The sequence below is a fragment of the Lemur catta genome, chromosome 8 (assembly GCF_020740605.2).
Source record: "Lemur catta isolate mLemCat1 chromosome 8, mLemCat1.pri, whole genome shotgun sequence".
In the NCBI taxonomy this organism is placed as follows: domain Eukaryota; kingdom Metazoa; phylum Chordata; class Mammalia; order Primates; family Lemuridae; genus Lemur; species Lemur catta.
The window spans coordinates 70,150,528-70,169,597 of NC_059135.1; the positions used below are offsets into that span (position 1 = coordinate 70,150,528).

At 40.0% G+C, this 19,070-nt stretch overlaps 1 protein-coding gene across 10 annotated transcripts in view; it reads right to left on the reverse strand.

Annotated features, from left to right (window-relative positions):
• Nucleotides 1–19,070, reverse strand: part of FMNL2 (formin like 2) — a 294,756-nt gene that overhangs the window by 247,860 nt on the left and 27,826 nt on the right. Inside the window, exon 1 of one of the 10 annotated variants that reach the window (XM_045559297.1) lies at nt 18,199–18,276. The exons of the other annotated variants lie outside the window; for them this stretch is intronic. The gene's annotated coding sequence lies outside the window, so the exon portion shown is untranslated. Of the gene's footprint in view, nt 1–18,198; nt 18,277–19,070 lie in introns of those variants that run through there. 10 annotated transcript variants of the gene reach the window in all.

Genomic DNA, 19,070 nt, shown 5'->3' on the forward strand with positions numbered 1-19,070 from the left:
TTATGTGCAGCCTTTTGACTGAATCCAAATTTTACAGAACAAATCCTTTTATTTTTATTAATACATTTTTGTTCATCTTTTATAGTTTCATTTTATTTTTAAAATGAACATATTTAAAATACCAAAGAATAAAATAAGTTTCAATGAAATAATCCTCCCAGATTGACTGCCACAATTAGAACATTAGTAAGACATAAGGGCTAAATTGCCAGCTGCTACCCTCATGATTTAGTTCTAACTTCCCCCACCTGAAAGGCGCTACTACCCACGAGGCTTGTTGGTGGGAGTTTATGGAGTGGAGTACACCAGTCTATCATCAGCTTTTGACAGCAGTGCACTGTGCTTCTGTCTGAAATGGAATTTGTGAACATTTGCACGGCTCAACAGTATTTTTTTAATTCCGTCTGCCTAAGAGCCCATCCTGTCAAAGACGACCAGAGAATGTTAAAAGAAGAAAACAGATTTTTACTGAGGATTAGGAATTGCATTATCATCTTGTTTCTGCTAAAGATAAGATGATTTGTTTGCTTTGTGATACTGCAATAGCAGCATTAAAGAAATTCATTGCTCATCAGCATTGTAATACTCATAAGGACCACAAATATTTTAAATTAGAGGAAGAGGTGTGAAAGGTTGTATTGTAGAAATTAAAAGATGAAAAGCAAAAACAAAGACAATTCTTTCAGACAGCAATAAGACCTAGAAATAATACCACTGAAGCAACTTTTAAAGTAGCTTATATATTCAGGGAAAAAAGGGAAACCATTCAGTGATGTAGAAATCGTGAAAGAATACATTGTCAAAGTTGTAGGATGCTTAGACCCCGATAACGTTTCAAAGTACAAACAACTACCTCTTTTAAGGAGAACCATAACTGATTGGCAGCATGTATTAGCCTTTAACTTAACAGAAACTTTATGCAATACTTCAAAATGAAAATATATATTATTCAATCACTTCGGATGAATTAACTAATACAACTGACTCGGCACAGGTTTTATACTTCATTTGGGTAATAAGAGAAGATTTTCTTTGCTACAAAGAGTTACTTGCTTTGGGCACTCTTGCAAACAGAACATGGGAATAAATATCTTCAACAACTTTCAAGATAAATGTGAAGTTGGACTAAATTTGGTAAATTTAGGGAGTATATGTACAGACAGTGCACCTTCCATGACAGGAAAACATGAGGGGTTTGTTGCACAGATAAAAAAAAAGTTAACAGATCCAGATGCTGTCATTTCTTTTCATTGTATCTTTCATCAGCAAAATCTCTGTGCTAAAGCTACAATTTTAAGTGACACTTTGCAACAAGTTATAAGTATTACTAACTATATTCCTGCAAATGCTAACATGCTAAAGTTGAACCGTGAAGTATTCAATGTGGATTTGCCATGTCATTCTAAAGTGCATTGGCTATCTCAGGGACAGTTATTAGCCAAAATTTTAATCTCTGTGAGAACCGATAGTTAAATTTTATGAAGAACAGAATCAGCAATGTGAATTATTAAAAGAAGATTTCTATAGAAATGCAGCATTTCTGTGTGATATCGTGTCAAATCAAAATGACTTGAATATTTCTTTGCAAGGTAAAACTAAGTCTATCTATGATATGTGGTGCAAAAAATCTAAGCATTTCAAACAAAGCTATCTTTTCTCAAAACATTCTTCAAAAGAAAATTTTGGATGAACATTTTCCCCAGTTAGCAACACCATTGATGAGCAGGAGGATGTATGTGCAGCTTCTGAAGAATACACAGCTGTTACAGATCTATTAATTGGAGAATACAATGAAAGGTTCACTAACTTTAAGAATCATATCACACCGAAATTAGCATATCAGCCTCACCTAGTTGATGTCACCAAGGCTCCTAACGAACTACAGATGGAACTGATTGAGCTCTCAGTAGATGACATTTTAAAGTCACTGATGCTAAGAAAGATTCAATTGAGGCCAGGCGATGGGTCACACCTGTAATCCTAGCTCTCTTGGAGGCCGAGGTGGGCGGATCGTTTGAGCTCAGGAATTCGAGACCAGCCTGAGTAACATCAAGACCCCCGTCTCCACTAAAAAAAAAAAAAAATAGAAACTAGCTGGACAACTAAAAATATATATATATATGAAATTAGCCGGGCATGGTGGCACATGCCTGTAGTCCCAGCTACTCAGGAGGCTGAGGCAGGAGGATCACTTGAGCCCAGGAGTCTGAGGTTGCTGTGAGCCAGGCTGACGCCATGGCACTCAGGCCTGGGCAAGAGTGAGACTGTCTCAAAAAAGATTCAATTGAAGTAGGGGAAAATGCAGTATAATACCCATGCCTTTGGCAACATGCTCAAAAAATGCTTTCTTGCTTTTCTACCACTTAGTGCTGCAAATCTACATTCTCCTATCTAACCCAAATCAAAATGCCCTAAGGTCACAAATGACTGATACCCATTCTAGACAATCAACTGAAACTAGGGACCTCCATGCTGCAACCAAATATTCAAATACTTTTCAACAAAAAGCAGACACAACAAAGTCATTAAAAGGTTAACTTTAAAATTAAACAGTTTTCATTTTTTGAAATTATTAAGCACGTAGATTTTTGCAAAATAATGTACATTTTTAAGGTTATCTAACTGAAGTTTCCTGAATGTGGCCTTATTTGATTACAGCGAAATTAATGCGACTTTCCAACATGAAAAGGTTCTCCACCCCTGTTCTGTGGCATTTACGTAGTGCGGTCACCTACAGAGCAATGAAGAGCTCATTCCTATTTCCCAGATTTAATGGTTTAATGCCAAGACAAGCCACACTTTTTCATGAAGTCTCTATGAAACAGTCCTCCCCTCGTGACCTTTGTCTTTCAACTCATCCTTCCTCAAGCTTCTTGGAGGAATGGTGAAGGGAACGAAGAATTCAGGAAGAAGGAATAGCAAACTTTGCCCAGGAAAGTCCCCTAGCCTTGTAAAGCAACCAAGTTTTTCACTACCTGTGGTTGAGAGGAATTAAATACATCCTGAAACCAGAAACTACTTCTTCCTATATTAGTACTTACTGTGTTTAATTAGAATTAGACTATGGTGAATAATTAATACAGAACTGCGGAGAGGAGATGCTAAAAGTCAGTGATTTATGGTAACTTATTTCTGAGTTTGTCCAAGGCAATGAAAAACATCTCTGTGTAAGAAATCCCCAGGCTTCAAAGCAATACTATTAAATCAGACAATGAATTGCTGAAGAAGTAGGGTCATGAAAGTCCTAGAGAGAAAAAGCACAGACATATATTAGGTCAACAGCATGAGAATCAAAGTAAAATAACTAGCAAAGGAAACTGCTAATGAAAAAGTGATAAATTGAAGCCTAATGTTTTTCAGTTAATGAATGAATGGCCAAACTACTTACCACTTGACACTACCCAAGTGAAGAGGTATTTAAAATTGCAACTTAACTACTCAGGTATAACATTCTCAGGGAGAAGATGACAACACGAGTAGGAATAGCAGAGATCCCCTAAATGAAGCATCATGTAAGTGAGCTATGGAAGGTCCTAAGCAGAGCACATTCCAGGTCCTCAGAAGAGCTCTACACTGAATGAGGTCCATGCCACAGCCCCACCTACAGATCAAGAACCCAAGCATGCACCCAGGAGTACATTATAGGGTAACATTCTGCATATTACTTGTTCCCTCTGCTTCAGACCACTAGGGAATACATTCCACAATGGTCACCCATGATGGTACTGGGAATAAATCTCAGCAAGGTACGCTAGGAGAAAGACAAGCACATCTCATTTCCTTGTTTCCCTAAAACTGCCCTGCCTTCTATTGTCACCAACTATGGAATCTTTAATTCTCCCAAGGGAAGCAGGGGACCTTATGACTTCTCCTTTTGAGAAACTGAAGCACAGATGCTGTCTGCAGGACCGACGGGATGCCGCTTAGACTTAGGGAGCAGAAGGCATATCCAGCAGGGGTGAAAGAGATAGATCAAGACACTGCCGACAACATTTTATTACAATTTGGCAGCCAACCTGCTGAAGCATTTTCATATGCTTAAGTTGATCATCTGAAAAAAAAATCCACAGCATAAGAACATACATAATTTAGGCCTTCAGAGCAACAATTTTGATAGTTCTCGTAAGTCATTCAAATAAAAACATCATGAACAAACCACAAAGCACGTAACTAAAACCCCAATTAACAGTAAAAAGCAATAAATACTGACAGACTTAAGGTAAACTTTTGCAGAGACCAAATCAGTTGAATGCAACTTTGCTCCTCAAATAGACAAAGATACACTGTTGTCTTATCCTAACTTTTCCTGAAGTTTCTCCCATCCTGAATTCAAACTCACCAGGACAGTGAACATTATATGACCATCTGGTCTGACAACATGTTACACATTCACAGGCCTGGTTCTAATCACAGCACAGTTTAAACCGCCACCATAGATCTCAGCAAGGTGCTCCTAAATGGAAGAATTTAATATTTTGCCTTTCAAATTGTTTTTATTGGAAGCGTATTTGTGAGAACACTAAGAGAAGCAAAAGTCCTCTCAGCCCGGGCACATTTTCCCACCCCCAGCCTCCCTCCCTACCAACTGCCTTCTATGAATGGGATTCTATTTCATCTCTACTCTCTGGAAAAGAACGTACCTGCCAGCTATTGTCATGAACAAATCACTTCATCCCCAGTTTCAATGCAGCCTGTTGGGCACTTGGGTGCTTTTAGCACCAAAAACAGTCCCTTCATTGTTCAAGGGTCCCTGTTAACTCTTTCAACAAATAGGCATGAACAGAACACAGGAGCAACCCCACACTTGGTGGGTAGAATGTCTCCCTGGAGCTTCTGCATTACAATTCTCATTGCTAAGGTCACCAAGGAGACAGGGAGTGTGACCTCAGAGTTTCCGGTTAACGAATTCTTCCTCTAATCCATTGTATTAGCCAGATTACAATGGATTAGTTTATCAGGTTAGTTGATTACTAATGTCAGGACTAGGAGACAGAGCATCACTGAAGAAATAAGAAACTAAAACTAGGGTGTAGCTATTTTTTTGCTTTAATATGAAGGCATCAGGGAGTTTGAAAAAGAGGTTTTGAACAAGGGAAGGCCAACCTTAGTTGAAACCTTAGGCCTTCACCAAAAGCCTCCCTTTCCAAAATTCAGATACAAGCTTCCTAAGAAATGAGATGCCCCAAGATGAAAGAGCCCCCAAGGGACCCAGTAAGGCTGCCTCTGCTGAGCCAAGGAGAGAAGAGTTCATCTTTCAGTGTGAGGCTTAAAGAACACACTATTACTCACGAAGCCGAGGGAAGACTCTGCTTCTGTCCTGGGAAACCCGCCACTGGGCAAGAGGACTCTCCTGTCCTCTCGTTAACATCAGCCACAGAACAGACTACATCTCCCCACCAGCCGAATTCTACCCACAGTCATTCTATGGCCTGGCCCCGACTTGGCCAGCACCCCAATGCCCACACTCCAATGCTCATTCCTACCCGAACACCCCCAACTCCTGCTGGACCATGGGGACTGGTAAGCCAGACTCTAGCGTGAGGACAAGCCATGATAAAAATATAGGAAAACATGTAAGTTCAATCTTAAGTAATAAAGAGAAAATGGACTTTGGAGTCAGCCAAGCCTGGCTGCAACCCAGGTGCAGCTACTTAGTCTGACATAAGACAGCAAATTATATTACTTCTCAGAATCAGCTTCCTCATCTGTAAAACAGAGATAAAATTCCTACTTTGCAGAGCTGCTATGAAAATTTAAAAGTAGACAGTTAACATTCAATAACAGGAATCAATATCCCTAGTTCTTTATTATGTCAAAGGATAATCCCAAATGCATGCCAGCCAAGAGTGAGATTTTACTAGACACAGTACCTACAATACAACTCTAGAAATGTAAAGGGTAAGATCTGTATGACATGGTGGTTACCCTGATATGGAAAAATACATGCACACAAAACACTTTTACAAATTCCTAGTTTATGATATCAAAATTCTCTAAACAAAACAAATCCTAACTATCAAACTGTATGATTACTTCTGTTCATTTTCTTTACCTTTTTTTTTGAGACGAGTCTCACTCTGTTGCCCAGGCTAGAGTGCAGTGCACCATCATTGCTCACAGCAACCTCAAGTTTCTGGGCTCAAGTGATCATCTTGCCTCAGCCTCCCAAGTAGCTGAGACTACAAGAGAGCACCACAATGCCCAGCTAATTTTTCTATTTTTAGTAGAGATGGGGTCTTTTGCTCAGGCTGATCTCGTCGAACTCCTAAGCTCAAGCGATCCTCCCCCCTAGGCCTCCCAGAGTGCTAGGATTATAGGCATGAGCCACCTCACCCAGCCCATTTCCTTACCATTAATATCAAAACTCTTAAAGATGAAATAAATGTCCTAATTTACTTTCTCTCAGTTTGGGGATGGCTAGGATTTCCTCAGCAACCTTCTTGGGTTTCCAAGGTTAACTACTCTGGTAATTTTCAAAAGAAAAAGAGCACCAAGTTTGCCATAACCATTCTGGAAATATTAATGTAATAACTGTAAGACATTATAATAATTATACTATTATTCATAGCAGCTGTCTCTTATGAAACATTTTAAGCTTAAAACATTCTGCATGAAGAGTAAATGATTATCATTACAAGAAATAATCAAACTCCAAAAGGGAAAATTAAATTTTATAAAAGGAAATCACAAAACCCAAATTTAGAGCCTAATACAGTATTGCCTCCCCCAAACTATCAAAAAATAAAAATTAAAAAAAGGATTAATTCTCAAGTGTCTACACCTAAGAAGTTTACTCTAGATCCCCAGGCCTGAGTGCTTCACCCCCTTCCCAGGGTTCCTAGGGGAGGTGAACTGAAAATCAGAACATCTCCTCCCAGAAATTAAGACCATTATTACCTCTATCTCTGCCCTCTTTGCCCTCCCTCACAACATTCCAATTTTTTCTTCCAGTTTTATTGAGATATGATAGACAAAAAGCATATAAATTTAAGGTATACAACATGATGTTTTGATATAAGATATTGTGAAATGATTACCACAATCAAGCTAATTAGCATATCCATCGCCTCACCAGGATACCTTTTTCAGTGTGGGTGTGTGGCGAGAACACTTGAGGCCGACTCTCTTTGCAAATTTCAAGTGTGTAATACATTAAGACCCTTAATGATGCAGTTAGAAGTTGAAGCCTAAAGTGACTCTTTAGGTCTCTTCTGTTAGCATGAGGCTCCCTGCGGAGGCAGGTGGACTCCCCTCCAGCCCTTAAGTTCTGCCTTTCTCACCAGGGCCTTGAAAGCACTGAAGAGGGTCAGAAAAGATCCCCCACGCTGCATTAACAGAAGCTTCCTGGAATCTTCCATTGGAGAATCCAGGCTAACTCACATCAGCACACACAGAGGAAGCAAAGGTGCATATGCTTTTCTTAAACCTCTCCTTTCATCCAGATTAAGAAAAATCTACCACACAAGTAAATGCAATTGGCTGTCACAAAAAACTTCCATGCAAAAATGAAGCAAATCTAAAGATGAGTCGACTGTTTAGGAACCATTAATGTGCATTTCCATTATGCATGTAATTTCCATAGTTATTAATACATTCACCTCCTATTAAGCGCTTCAAAAAGTGGAATAAAATAGTTGAAACCGGTATGTAAAGATTCTATTTTAATATTTGTTATACTAAGTAATCAGGAGTTATACCGGTTTCTTAAAGTTTTACATTTAAAGCATTACTCCATCTTATTTTTAAAAACTGCCACAGCAACCATGTTGAGTACAGCAGCCAGAAAGTTCACAGGAACAGTTCTCGATTTCCCAAAACTGTGAGATGCATCTTTCAAAATAAAAAAAACTGTCATTTCAGAACCCAGAATAAAGGCTGTGACTCTCATGACCCCACACAGAGTGGGAACCCCTATGGCAGGAATATTAAACCACTTTGCAATCTGCTCTTTTTGCTGCAGAGAACTTCAAATAAGATCTCTGCTGTGAACAAAGACATTCAAACGAGGAGCTCCTCTCATCTCTCCCCAGCAATGAGCATCCCAGGAGGTCTGGCTCTCCCTCTGGAAGAGGGAACAAGGCAAGGGTATTTACGAGCTCATATATCACGAACTTCTCTGCTCAGGGAAACCGTGGACACCAAGCTAAAGCGCGTGAAATGTGCCATGGCAGAGATTTTCAGTCTCTCGCTCTCACAATCATTTCTACTTCTCTCACGTGTTTAAATAAATCCCAAAGCAATTCAGAAAATGAGTCAGATGTTATCACACTGTCACAACAAATGTGTTGCAATCAATATCCTTTGGTGAGACTTGGTGAAATTAGCAACTCTTGGTTTCAAAACAAGACTTCTTTTAGGCCATTTGAAACAAAATGAAGGGGAAGAAACTCTATTAGGTATTATATACATTTTCCTAATTGGTCATGCTAAGTTCCCCATTTTGCTTATGAGAAAATTAAGGCTCTGTTTAAGTAACGTGCCATAAACTGCACAGTTAGTAACTGATAAAGCCAAAATTATCTCATCGTTGCCACCCTTCATGTTCTTAAACTGTCATGGTCTCAGAGAAACTAACACAGCCTTGGTGCAACAGACATCATGTACAACACCACAGAGACACCTGCAAACCAACTGCATTGGTGTATGAGGCAGGAAAACAAGTCTTCCCTTGCTGATTGAAAAGTTGGATTACACATGTAGACATGAGCTCAGCCTAGAAGGGTGGGTATAATCTCAAGAGTAATCTACTAGGAGATAGCCAAAGGGAATAAGGGAGAGGAAGGGCATTCCAGGTAAAGGGGAAAACCTGAGCAAAGGCGCAGAAGTGGGAGAGCCCAGGGTGTGTGGGAAACAATGAGCAATTCCTTCAACTTCACTCTGACTTCTCAATGACAGAATTGTGAAACATTTTAAGGTTACAAGTACCTGAGAAAACTTGTAAGAAGTTACTACATACAACTAGGAGAATGTGGACACCATATTGCTGTCTGAAGATTAGAAAGAGATAAATCATGTTACGGTGTTTTCACTTTTTTACAAAAGATTTCAGTTGCTAGGTCAAGACCACAAGCAAAAACCTTTCCAAGTGCTCCCCAAGGTTAACAATGGGCTGCCTTTGGCTTAAATGCCTTTGTACAAAGTGGTCCATTCATTCAATCAATACAGTATTTACTGAATGCCTTCTGTGTGCCAGACACCGTGCTAGATGCAAGGGATACAACGACGAACTGACCTTATTCTTGGCTGCTCAAAGCCCAGGAGGAGATGGGCACAAAAATTAAAATAAAATGTATCACATTTTATGATACATTTTATTTTACAATCCCTCAACACCTGGATTAGGTTCTCTCACCACTTCCCAGCTTCAAGACACACCTCTTCTCACTCTTGAAAATCCCTCCAGAAAACTCATTGCATGAAGCATCTCATTCATAGTCCACACCTCCATCTCTGTCATTAAAAAGGATGCTAATAATGCATGACGGTTGTATAATGAAATGTCTACATAGCATTTCACACTTAACCTTCCATTAAATCTACCAACAAAGCAGTAAGGCAGACAGGCCATGGACTACTCCACACATGAGCCCCTCCTGAGCAGAAATCACACTGTGATCATTTTGCATCCTAAGCAACTCACAAAGATGGTTAATAAATACAAAAGCAAGAAGGGGATTTACGGTGGGTGGAAGAGAATGAACATGAGGACTTCTGATTGCCAAGTCAATGCTCTGAAAACAAAATATGGAGAAAAACAGAAAAGTGGGTTAAACAGGAAATCAAATACATATTACATGTTATATCCAAATGGAACCAGTCAGATTTATGAGTCTGCATTAGGAGCTGGATATATAGTCCTTCTAGAGCTAAGAAAAACACTTCTGAAAACAAAGTATAAAAATTCTGAAAATAAAGTACAATGGCTGTTAGTTTAGATGTTCCCATAAATAGAAAAGGATATTAAAGTGTTTAACATTATTTAGAGAAAACTCAATTCAAACACATTCTAAATGATCCGACTTGAAAAGATGCTTGCATATAAACTTTCACCCCAAAGCAAGGCAATCCCTATGACTTGGTAGAGGTCTGGAGCGCTGGTGAGATTGTTTGCAGGGTAAATACCAGCTGAATTTATCTTGTATCTTCAAGTTCAAAACTTTAAGGAAACTTGAGAAATAAGCATCTCAAAGACACTATTGTGATCCTTACTGCAGGGATCAATTATTTTAGCAATCCCAAGCACAGAAATGAGAGCATTCTAGTCACAGATAGATTCATACAAACAAATGCAGGAATGAGCTTCTACTGAGGTTCTCACTTGAGTTTTATTCTATAAAGCAGTGCTGTGCAATGCAACTTTCTGTGACAACATTAGTGTTCTGTATCTGCACTGTCCCGATGGCAGCCACGTGTAGCTCTTGTGTACTTGAAAGGTGCCTGGAATAACTGAGAAATTGAATTTTTAATTTTATTTAAATTTAAATAGCCATATGGTAGCTGCCATACTGAACAGGACAATTATAGAAGATGAAACAGAAATGCATTAACTTTGAACAAAAACGTTTTAAAAGAAGATAGACTGACTGCTACAAGTCTTGTTTTTAAACAAGATTCTTATCTAAGAATTTTAATATTAACACAGACCTTCAAGATCTACAAGAGAAAGGAAGTCTCGTCCAAGGTCAAATAAATACCAACAGTTACAAGCTTGGCTGGCCCCCCCCAATCCCAATCTCTCTCCAAGATGGCAGTTTGCCTAAAAGTTCAGCAATAAACCAGATGAAAGGGGAAATTAACGAATAATCACAATAATCTACAATTTATCAGCCACTGTGACAGGTTCTTTACAATTGCTGTCATATTTCATCCTCACCACAATTGTAACAAGTAGCCTTCACCATTCCTATTCAGTAAACCCTAGAGAGATTGCAAAACCAGGATTCCAGTTCAGATCTACGCAACTCCAGCAAGCAGGTTATTTCCACACTGCCTCCTTCAAGGTCAACCCTTCTAAAGGTCTCTATCAGTACTCTGATCCTCAGACTTTTACTGAAGTGGTTGATCACATGCCCCCAAAGCTTCCGACATCTGGTAATCCCCACCTAGAATGCTGGAAATTAATTGGTGTCCTAACCATGCACAAGATAACCCCTCATTCCCAAGAAAGCAATGACAAGTTGGGTTCCTCCAGCTTTCTTATGGATCTTATGACCTTCAGCCCTAAAGCAGGGCTGCCTCTGGAATGGAGAGCAACCAAAGGAAAAGCTTAGCACAGCCAACATTTACTAATGAATCCTCACTAGTGTCTGCAGGAGGCCACAATTTACAGTAGGAATATCACTCTTTCCTAACAGATAAGGCGGCTGGCAGGTTGATCACCCAAGGCCACACTGCACAGCTGTGCCTGAATGCTCACATTCCTCAGACATCCCTAGGTCAGAGCTCCTTCTTCAGCTCCCAGGAGTCCCCAGGGAGGATCTTTCTGACTTCAGAGGAATCCTCCTCTCCTCTGACAGTATCAGAGGTACATGCAGTGTTCAAAGGATCCCAGCACTGAAAGCCTCAGCTAGAAATAAAGCAAGAGCAGCTCCTAAGAAAACATTTGTCCTCACAAAAACCTGCACGAGGATGCTCACAGAAGCATTATTCATAATAGCCAAAAAGTAGAAACAATTCAAATGTCCACCAATTCATGAATGGGAAAACAAAACATGGTATATTCCATGGAATTTACTAAAAATCACTTAATTGTAGACTTCAAAAGGGTGAATTCTGGCCAGGTGCAGTGTGGCTCACGCCTATAATCCTAGCACTCTGGGAGGCCAAGGTGGGAGGACTGCCTGAGGCCAAAAGTTTGAGACCAGCCTGAGCAAGCTGACTTTCTATTTTCTATAAAAATAGAAAAATTAGCCAGGCACGGTGGTGCACACCTGTAGATTTACCTACTTGGGAGGCTGAGGCAGAAGGATTGCTCGGAGCCCAGGAGTTTTGAGGCTGCAATGAGCTATGATGATGCCACTGCACGCCAGCCCGGGCAACAGAGCAAAACCCTATCTCAGGGGAAAAAAAAAAAAAAAAGAGGGTGAATTTTATGGTATTTGAGTTATATCTCAATAAAGTTACATATTTTTTTAAATAATCATAAGAAAGCAATGGCAGAAGCCCAGAAGTGATATAACCCAGCCCAGTTATATTTCAAAATAAGAAAGCCAACTGACGTTTTCAAGAAGTCTTCCCTACATTCAACTTTAGACTTCACAAATCTTAAAACAAAAAAGCCAAAGAAAAGCCAAGATCATCTTCGACTTATAGACAAGAAAATTAAGTCTTAAGTGTACATATGATTTTAGAAGATCTTCAGAGTAGAACACACAAAAAAAATGAGTTGTCAGAAAGATATTCTAGTAAGTGTTCTTGTCTAAATTAAACTTCACATTGCCAACTACCAGTTTTTACCCTAAATATGAATGAATTAGACTAGATCATAATCAAGCAGTACTCGCTATATGCCAAGTCCTCTTCTAAGCGCACACACCATCTTACATAGCTTTCTCCTCCAAACCTCCTATTTCCAGGAATGAGCACACAGCATTAGTGGGGTCTGCTGCAGTGCCCTGCCCATTCCTTCAGAGTCTGATGAGCTACTGCTAATAGAGAAGCTGGTCAGCAAAGAAGCTGGTCAGCAGGGAATGGCAGACAGGACTCGAATTATCTGGCCTCCAACATCTGGTCAGTGATCCAGACACAGCATACTGCTTCTCCAACTGCAAGCTGTTACAGTCTCAATGCTCTTCCTCCTAGATAAAGTTCTTTAACAAGAGGTAGTACTATTCTTAGGCACTGAAAATAAAAGTCCTCTCAGGACTTATTTCATTAGAGAAACAATAAATGTAAAAAAGAATTAAAATATATATGCATGTGAAAAACTGTAAAACAACATCTCCCATCCACCAATGGAAAACTATAGTTCCAGTTCAATAGCAATAGTGAAAACCAGTGACCACCTCAGTCTAAAGGCAGGGCTGCCTAGCAGGAAGCAGGCATAAAATGTATACCACCAAAAACTCATGCCTGCTCTCTGATTTCCACTAGCCGAACCCACCTGAGACTGAGAGCCAGGGGACCCTCTGATACAGTTTATAAGGGTGAGGAGTGTGGAGAGTGGTTGTAGGGTTAAAGGAAAAATAACCTGCAGGTGGGATCACAGCCCCATTAGACGATCATCTGGCAGCCAATTATCCTTATCTAAGTGCAGTTTCAAATGGAAAGAAGGTAGGTTTCACCAAACCGGGGAGATGGAGTTCCCATTGAAAATCAATTGTAAAGCATGTTCTCAGTCTCTCTCCATTGGTCTATGTCTCTAGTTTTTCAGGTTTAATTTGGGATATTTTAAAAATGTAAAGCCATTAAAATTAAGACTTTTCGGCCGGGCGCGGTGGCTCACGCCTGTAATCCTAGCACTCTGGGAGGCCGAGGCGGGTGGATCGCTCGAGATCAGGAGTTCGAGACCAGCCTGAGCAAGAGCGAGACCCCGTCTCTCCTAAAAATAGAAAGAAATTATCTGGACAACTAAAAATATATATAGAAAAAATTAGCCAGGCATGGTGGCGCATGCCTGTAGTCCCAGCTACTCGGGAGGCTGAGGCAGTAGGATCGCTTGAGCCCAGGAGTTTGAGGTTGCTGTGAGCTAGGCTGACACCATGGCACTCACTCTAGCCAGGGCAACAGAGCGAGACTCTGTCTCAAAAAAAAAAAAAAAAAAAAAAATTAAGACTTTTCCATTACCTGCCTCATTTTCATTTGATCTCTAACTCTTCCAACCATATAATACTGCCTGTCTTCCAAACACATATTTACAACTGACACAATACCAGTGCTTATTTTTCTGGAATTGTTCAGGTATTATCTGGTCAAGAAAGTCTATAAATCAACAGAGTAAACAGACAACCTACAGAATGGAAGAAAATATTCACAAACTGTACACACAAACAAAGGACTAATATCCAGAATCCACAAGGAACTCAAACAAATCAGCAAGGAAAAAAAAATAATCCCATGAAAAAGCAGGCAAACGATATGACCATTTTTCAAAAGAAGATATACAAATGGCCAAAAAACATGAAAAAATGCTCAACATCACTAATCAGAAATGCAAATTAAAACCACAATGAGATACCACCTTACCCCAGTCAGAATGGCCATTACTAGTAAGCCAAAAAATAGATGTTGACTTCAGATACAGTAAAAGGGAATGCTTATACACTGTGGGAATGCAAATTAGTATAACCTCTATGGAAAACAGTATGGAGATTCCTTAAAGAACTAAAAATAGACCTACCATTTGATCCACCAATCCCACTACTGAGTATCTACCCAATGGAAAAGAAGTCATTATATGAAAAAGACACCTGCACTCGTATGTTTATCATAGCGCAATTCAAAATAGCAAAGATATAGAATCAACCTAAGTGCCCATCAACTGATGAGCGGATAAAGAAAAGGTGGTCTATATATATACCATGGAGTACTACTGAGCCATAAAAAAAATGAAATAATGTCTTTTGCAGCAACTTGAATGAAACTGGAGGTCATTATCCTAAGTAACACAGGAATGGACAACCAAATACCTGACGCATGTTCTCACTTATCAGTGGGAGCTAAGCTACGCCTACACAGGGGCACAGACGGTACAATGGACATTGGAGACTCAGAAGTGGGGAGGGGAGTGAAAGAAGAAAAATGACTTATTGGTTACAATGTACACTATTCGGGTCACAGGTACACTAAAAGCCCAGACTTCAGCACTATACAATTCATCTATGTAAGTAAAAACCAGTTGTAAATCTACTGAAATAAAAAAAAAAAAATAAACCGAATTGTTAAAAACAGTCAATACATTTTGCTAATAAATAGAACTTAGCAGTCAATATATTTAAAACTTTAGTTGCCTCCTTAGTGCAGTAGGCAGCATATCAGTCTCATAAAAATTTATAAAAATAAAATTATACTTGATACAAATGAATTTAGTTAATAAAAAGGAAGTCTATGTGCTAAAGACCAAAGTAAATGATATTCTTCCAAAATGTGTAACAAAAACACTCTCTAGCCCTAATACACATGACCCTCACCCATATGCCAAGCAGTGCAGGACTGTTCATCTCCCTTTTAGCACTTGAGAAAATAACACCCCAGCCCCAAAGTGGTTAGTCCCCCACCCCAGTTTTCAGAATTTAGGGTGAAGGATTCCCCTTTGCAGTCTATCTCTTTTAATGCTAAACCTAAGTCTCTCCATTAATTTGGGAACATTCATGCAATGTCTCTTACATACGTAACTGAGATGTTTTCTACCGTTAACAGCACTTTGAAGAGAAAAAGTACCTAGAAGTGAAGCCTCAATACACCCAGATTACACAGATCAAATATAGTCTCAAATATTTTTTCCCACTGCCCACATAACCAATCACAACATCTAAGAAATTCTAATATTTTGTATGAAAAGATCACTTAGCCTACATCTCAAACCTTCAACCAATTGTGTTCTGATTTTTAGTGCAAAAAAAATAGAAATAAATTATGCTTCATGAATTGAGTTGTACTCTTATATTCTAGATTTCTGAGTTTAAAATAGTACATTTGGCCCTTTGTATCCATGGGTTCCACATCTGTGGATTCAACTAACCATGGGTTGAAAAGATTCCAAAAAAAAAATTCACAAAGTTCCAAAAACCAAAACTTGAATTTACCACTTGCTGAGTGCTATGGTGAATCCACGTGAATGAAATGAAGTGTAGCCACTATTTTAGGTATTACAAGCAATCTAGAGATGGTTTAAAGTATACAAGAGGATGTGTGTAGGTTATATGCAAACACCATGCCATTTTTATATCAGAGACTTGAGCATCCACAGGAAGCCCTGGAACCAATTCCCCATGGATACCAAGGCACCACTATACTCTACCCAGGGATTTCCTTTAAAATCTCAATGGAACTAAAGTGCTTCAGAAACACCAAATCAATTCTACTCTTCTGTCCAGATTAAGGCACAAACTAGAACTCTCCCAAACTGTTCATGGAGAAAACCTCCCACTAACTACATCAAACATCAGGGACTGTCAGATTCTCCCCACACCACTAAGTGCCCAAAGAACTCCTTTTAAAAAAAAAAAAAAACTGATTCTCAAAACCTCAGGTTAAAGAATTAACCTTGATTAGTCGCAAAACACTCATAAGGACAATAGCCAATTTTTAGCAGAATTTTAGAGGCAGAAGGAAGAATCAAGGTAACTGTTTAAACCCTTGATCTTATGGATGAGTAAACTGGTAGAGAGAGAGATGATTGAACAAATTCAAGTTACACCACCTCTTAATGTTAAGGCTGGAACTAGAACCCTGATCCCTGACACAGGTCCAGGGCTATTTGACTTCACCATGTTCCTTATGTGCCCAATGAAACCCAAGGACACTCACAACTAGGGAAGAACAGAGCTCATGTCTTCCAACTCCCAGACACCTTTCTCCTTGAGGTCACAACACTGTCCCTATTCTCAAAGGAGCATTTGCCTCTTTCACAGATTTTTATCAGTCAACGAAAAACAAGAGAGCTAAAATAGCCTTCAATGAAACTAGAGGAAGCCGCTCCATCTCAGATTACTGGAACACAGGCTGTAATTAATAACAATCCATTGAGAGGAACAGCCCTTGCTTTTAATTGGCATTAAATGGCGTGTGTTCAGGCTGCCCAGAGGAAACTGCAGAGTTCTCAAAAGTGCAAGGTCAGCTATACAGACCTTGCCAAAGTTAAAGCACAAACAGGCAGTTCAAGACCTTTATATCAAGGCAGCGAGCACAATGCAGTGAAAACTCCCCACCAACATGTGGAAACCATCCCAAGAATAAATGGGTGAGAAGACTCAACAACAACCTGGGTCCTTTGTCAGATGCAGTAATGAACTTTCTCCCAAAGGACTCTATGCCAAACTAGAAATCTAAAACTCAAAGTTCCAATTAACCATATAGAGAATAACTAGCAACCCATGGTGGATGCTGTGCAGTTTACATAAGCTATCTGAAGGCAGGCAACTGACCAAATTTCCAAAAGAACCTTTCATATAACAAACACATTATGAAGCATAAATCTGACACAAATGCTAAATTACACCCTCCTTTGGTGGACCTCTAACTATAGTTCAGCTCCCAAAAGAGTATTCTTAGTGCTCAACAAAGGTAACAGGCAAATAATATATGCCAATTCCTACTTGCATTTGTACTAAAATACTTTGATTAGGAACAGGAAAGTCCTTACCCTAAGGGGTATGATTTCTTCTCCCTGAATTGAGGACTCCTGTCTACCATATACTCTCGTTCACCCCATGTGTGAGATTAGAGAAGTTGTGAATTAGTGTTATCTATCTTAAATCTATTTTCTGTTGCTCATAACAGAATGTCTAAAAGTGGGTAATTCATAAAGAAAAGAAATTTATTTTCTTACAATTATGGAGGCTAAGTCCAAGGTGGAGGGGCCACATCTGGTGAGGGCCTTGTTGATGGTGGGGACTCTTTAGAGTCCTGAGGTGGCACAGGGCATCACACGGTGAGGGGGCTGAGTGTGCTAGCCCAGGTCTCTTCCTCTTCTTATAAAGCCACCAGTCCCACTCCCATGATAACCCATTAATCCATTAACCCATTGATCCATGAATGGGTTAATCCATTTATGAGGGGCAGAGCCCTCAGAACCCAAACATCTCTTAAAGACCCCACCTCTTACTTAATATTGCCACACAGGGGATTCAACTACAACATGAATTTTGGAGGGGAAGACATTCAAACCATAGCGATGATTTAACATTAGAAAGAGAAGAGCATCAAAGATAAAAAGCCAATCAAGTGGCCTTTGTGGTAGCCAGCTCCAAGACAGTCCCCAAAGGTCCTAGCCTATTGCTATTCATGTCCCTGTCTAGTCACCTCCCCCAGTGAACAGGGCTTACTTGTGTGACCAACAGAATATTGCAAGGTGATGGCACGGCCCTTCCTGGGCTAGTGAATAAAAGCCACTGCAGTTTCCATCTTGCTGTCTCTCAGACCGCACACTCACACTCGGGGAAATCCAGCTGCCATGCTGTGTTAACACACAAGCACTCTGTGCAAATACCTCTGTGGAGAGGCGCTCAGGCCTCCCATCGACAGCCCACAGCAACTTACCAACCACACCAAGAAGACACCTCTGAAGTGAATCCCCTGCCAGGGTCAAGCCTTCACAGGACTGTGGCCCCTTCACATGACTGCAACCTCATGAGAGGCCTTGAGGCAGCGCCACCCAAATTCCTGCCCCACAGAAACTGTGAGATAATAAATATTTGCAATTGTTTCAAGCCTCTAGGTTTTGAAGTAGTTTGTTACACAACAATAGATTACTAACATACTCTTCCTGATGAACCCAACCCTCAGGAAGTAAAAAGTACAGCATCTCCTTTTTTAATGATTTTTAATTTTGCCCTTCCCAATGGTTCAAGTGACCTGAATCACTTCACGGTCAACTCTTCTTTGCAAAGAACGCATCAGTCCTAAGGGACAAAAACAGGTCCTATCATTTAGCGGTCACCCTCTTTATAGTCTCAACAGATGCTGGAAGCTATTTCTGAAAATCCACTTCTAATCAATTCAATCAATGTAGTCTCCATCCTGATGCTAATAAAAGCTCACATTACTTGAAGGGATGCAGTGGACTGCATGGTTGTGCCCCCACCCCCACCAAAATCATGTATTGAAATCCTAACCCCCAGTGTGATGGAACTGGGAGATGAGGCATTTGGGCAGAAATTCGGTCATGAGAGTGGAGTCTCATGAATAGGATAAGTGGTCTAATGAAAGGGACCCCAGGAGCTCTTGGCCCCTTTGCACCATGTGAGGACACAAGGAGAAGCAACCCAGGACAGGACCCTCACCAGAACCCAGCCACGCTGAGCGGCACACCCTGATCTTGAAGTTTCAACAGTGAGATATAAAAGTCTACTGTTTAAGCCACCCAGACTACAGAAATTTGTTACACAGAAGGCTGAACTAAGACAAGGGAT